Raw genomic sequence first — 4,910 nt, forward strand, 5'->3', positions numbered from 1 at the left:
TTAGCTTGAATTAGTCCTCTATATGACCTTATTTTTAAAAGGGGATGGTGCTTAGAATTCCATGTAATATCCTCTGTAATTCTCCTATCCTTCCACTGAGGAAACTCAATGAGAAAGGATGCAGATACGCACAGGGTCTCACAGCTATAAATAAAGACAGCCTACGTAACGAAATCCACATATCATGTTATCAGCTATTCCTGTGGGCTGCCAATATTTTTCAGTGATAGATTTATGTGGTGCCTTTTTAGCGTCCCTGTAAAAATGACAGGAAACATTTCTTTGCCTTCCACCTGGGATGACTGGGCATGGAATTGGACAGCAAAGACCTGGGGACACACATGAGCCCTAGCTATTGCTCTGAGACACAAAAAGTTGATTTGAATGATGCGAAATTTGCCAGAGATTCCACTGTAATCCAGCATGTGAATGATTTACTCTCATGATCTAGGACTTATTAGACTCCCAAGAGTACCCACTTTACCTGTTACAATTCTAGCCACAAAGAGACAAAGGGGCTCCGAGGGCAAGCCTCTATTCTCTTTCCCACAAGTAAAATACTTTGGTTATCTAGTACCTAAAGATGGGATACTAATTAACCCTGAAAGACTCAGAGAAATCGTACTTTTTTTTCCTCTTTTCTGAAAACAGACAACAGTGACAAAAACAGCTTGGAGGATTCCTGGGTCTGCCCAGATACCATCACAATCGGGTTCCAAGTTTTACATGAATGGCCCAGCCTCCTTATGTCTTATTCAAATCAGATCAACCTGATCCCATTTGATGGAGTCCCGAAGGGAAAGAAGCTGAAGAAACTCTAGAGGAAGGACTATCTCAAGCTCCCACCTTGGGACAGCTTAGTTATATTCCTTTATAGACACCAAAATCAAGGGAATCCTTCAGGAGTATTAAGGAAAAACACCACAGAGATTATCATAGATCCATAGGATATTATGGTCAGCAATTATAGTCACTAGCCAAAAGGCCTTCCCTGCGTGACAGCCAACTCTGCTACAGCCATGTTATGCAAACACACAGAAGAGACACTTACGGGCTCTCCATTATGTTCCTCATTCTGTTGAATCTTGACTGAATTCTCATCACACTCAACACTTCTTTGTCAATGGACTGGCAGTAGTCTTGTTTTCTGCACCTAATATTGCTTTTGCTGGATATAAAGATTTTTTGTTTGCTTATTTGTTTGTAGAAAGGCAGTCTGCCACATGTAGTGCCTTATATGGATGTTCCTGGAGTCCTGCAAAAGTTTCCACCCTATGTTCTCCTACAAATGAAACCTGAGAGTGTGTTTGGAGGTTCCAGCCGGGGAGCACAGCTACTCGTATGTCCCTTGTGTAAGAGTGTTCCTCCCCACTCTCCGGGAAGTTGTCCTCTTTGGCCGAGCAAGTTGTTTTGTGAGGGATGAACGAGTAGCAGTGAGGGAGGATGGGGATTCCCCCCCACCCTCGCCTGTCAGATCAGCGGACTCAATCCTGGCGATTAATGGGGTGATATCTGTCGTAGCCAGATCTCCTTTACTTCCTGGATGTAACAGTCTTAACCCGGCGCCGTTGCAACCATCTCCATAGGATGGAGACACCCATGATCTTGTGCTACTCACTGACCACGTCCTTGCTCCCAGGAATGATTTGCCAGAGATGCCTATTGATAACGCTGACTGATTTGGTTACAGATCTTATCTGAAGAAGAACAGGGACACTACTGAGCTGGATATGAAACAACTTCTGTGGTGGATGTAAAGGAAGCTGCTTAGTTACCTGAATCCGACCTGCCCACAAGCTGAACTAATTGCTCTACCTGGGGCTTGTCTACTGGCCAAAGATCTGATACCCAGTATTAACACCGATAGTCGCTATGCCTTGATGTAGCTCAGGACTTTGGAACATTGAGGAAGACGTGAGTCTTCTTAACTTCCTCAGGGTGGCCCATAAAAGATGGAAAATAGGTTGCAGAATTATTAGAGCCACACAACAGTAGAAACAACTGGCAATTATCAAAATTCCAGGACATCTAAAGCTGCCACCGTGGAAGCTAAAGGAAGTAATTTAGCCGATGCTGCAGCTGGACAAACCGCAAAAAGCAGCCAGATTATCCAGACCTGATATTGTTTCCTTCCTGTTAAATCAATAAAATCTTTCTTTGGCAGCAGCAGAAGAAAAGAAGAAGATATGATCTCAGAATGGGGGACCTTTGACCCAGATAAGCACATGTGGCTTGGATCCGTTTAGGTTAGTCTTACCTACAGAGGCTCAACCCCCTAGATCTCAACATGTACATAAGCCCAACACTGGCCCCGGAAAGATGATGTCACGGAGTTAACGATATTCCTGACCAAATTCCCCAACTGCAGCTCATACAGAAATGTGCAGCACATGTTTCATCTGTCTAAAAATCACCACAGGGTTTCTATGCAACATTGAAATCACACCATGATCACGAGAGTGCCTTGTGGGAAACAAGTGACCATCAAGAGACTGGCCTGTAGGAATACAGGAAGATCATGTGACTTTGGGTTGCTGTGTGGTGCTACTTTTGAATCACAGTTCCATATCGCTTGGTAAATCACATAAACACTGAGAAACGACAGTCTGTGTGCAAGAGTGTGGCCGAGACAGCCACCTAACTGACCTTCACTGGAAAGGTCACGTATGCATGAGAAAAATACCTTGAGGACAGCGGTGCACTCTAGCAGTCCATTTTCCTTAATTGGCCTGAGGTTTGACTCTGCACAGGCACCCTGCTTTAAGGCAATGGGAGCGGCTGTTGCACGTTAACTGCACTGAATATTGGAGGCTGAGTCTGCAGTGTGGAAGCTACTTTAGGGCAGTGGAAACAAGAGCTGTCATTTTGCTGTATTATAGCAAAACTGCTGAGTCATTGTGAGGGTACCACTTATCGGCGGAAAGTGCGACTACCCCAGTTTTCTTGACTTGCGGACCTTAGGCCATGACTGTTTAGAGGGACTTGCTTTATGTCCCATGCATGCATCAAGGTTGAAATATTGAAAATGAAGCAGTTTATGAAACGTGTTCTGAAAACACTTGGTTGAGGACAGGGGAGGAGGAATAGGGTGGAAGTCACCTGAAAATCACGTAACCATCACTAGGGAATCACACGGTGGTCACGGGAACTCCTCGCGAGATTCATTTGGGTGTCACGGAAGACCCGCGGCGATCGCGTGTCTACCAGGTGACTAGCCTTGTTGCCGTGGGCATGGATGTTCACTCTACTACTTAGAATGCACCAGGCTTGGGAGAATGGGAAACGTTTTCTACTTGAGTTTACCTTTCAAAAGTGGACAGCGTGGTGTTGTGATTTCAAACATCCATTCCATTTCCACTGATCCAGGCACAGGCCTCGGTCCTGGCCCATGGACTTCTACATACTTCCTTTTCAACAAAAACAGTCTTGATACCATGTGCCAAGTCGTCCACATAAGGTTTCGTTAAGACAAGTTTGGCTGCAATCTATGGGCCAAATTCTCCATTCTACTGAATGGAAATAGGACAAAATGTTTAGCCCTGTATCCAAGCTCCCCAATCTAGTTCCTAAAAGAAATGTCCAGGCTTTGTGCCAAGGTTCTAAGTCTCTACGCTCTATTCCCTTACTATGGTCATGGCTTGGTGCTGGATTTTAAGGTCAGCTTCAGTAATTTGCAAAAGAGACAAACTTGGTGATGTGGGACGAGGATTTACTGAATTAACAATTGGGACTAAACAAGGCTGGAGCCAGAGGCCCAAATTTCTATTGCCCATGCCTTGAAGTGAGGACAGACCTGGTGTCATGAACCGAGTCCTTCATGGGTTCTCTTGATGGGAGATGACAGCTTGGTTCTGTGGGCCAAGGTCTACACAAAGGTTTCTGGTAGCAGATGCCAGGCTGGATGTTGTGGGTATAGGTCTTCAGTCTATTCTTTATTGCAAATTGAACTTGTGGGCCTGGGGCTGCCAACTAGTTCCCATTAGATAGTCCAGGCTTTGTGCTGAGTTCTAAAGTCTCCATTCTGGTTTTCTTCCACAATGATAGGCTTGTCGCTGTGGCCCTAGGACTCCACTCAACATTCTTTCAGAGAGGAAAGGCTTAGAACCATGGGCCCATGCCACCAATTCAGATCTGTTAGAAAAAGACATAAAAAATGCTGTGGGCAATTGGTAAGCTCTACTTCCTGGAAATAGGAGAAGGGATTGGAACTGCAACCCAAGGTTAGTACTCTGGTGCCTGATGAAAAGTCCAGTCCCGAGACAAGGATCTGGGACTCGAGTGAAGTTTCTCACCTAGTCTGTTATAAATTCGTTGGTCTCGAACTTGGGAGCCTGGGCTTGCACTCTAGTTCCTGTGAGGAGGGTCCAGACCTGGTACCATGGGCCTAAGAATCCATCCTCGTTTCCTTCATCAAAAAAGACAGGCTTGTTGCTGTGGGCCTAGGATTCCACTCGACATTCTTTCAGAGAGGACAAGCTTACAACTGTGTGCCCAGCCTGGCATTTCAATTCCAGTTCGAAAAAGACCGAGTAAATGCTGTGGGCCAAGGTCTCAGCTCTACTACCTCCTGAAATAGAGGAAGGGATTGGAACTGCAAGCCAAGGTCACCACTCTCATTCCTAAAGAAAGTCCAGGCATTAAACCAAGATTCTAGATCTCCAAGAAAGATACTCTTCCCAGAGGACAGGCTGGCCATGCGGTTTAAGGTCTCCGATCTACTAGTTTTCAAATAAGACAAGCCTGGTGACATTAGACCAGAATTCCCTTGTATTCAGTGTTTCGAAGAGCCTGGCTTTGTGTTGTGGACCCGAGTCTCCTCCGTTCTAAATCATTTTAAGGGAGGACAATATTGGTGCAGCGAACTGAGTTCTCCAGTTTTCCTCTAGGTAAGAATAGAGAGCATTGTTCTC

This window comes from Pteropus alecto, unplaced genomic scaffold (assembly GCF_000325575.1).
Source record: "Pteropus alecto unplaced genomic scaffold, ASM32557v1 scaffold223, whole genome shotgun sequence".
In the NCBI taxonomy this organism is placed as follows: Eukaryota; Metazoa; Chordata; class Mammalia; order Chiroptera; family Pteropodidae; genus Pteropus; species Pteropus alecto.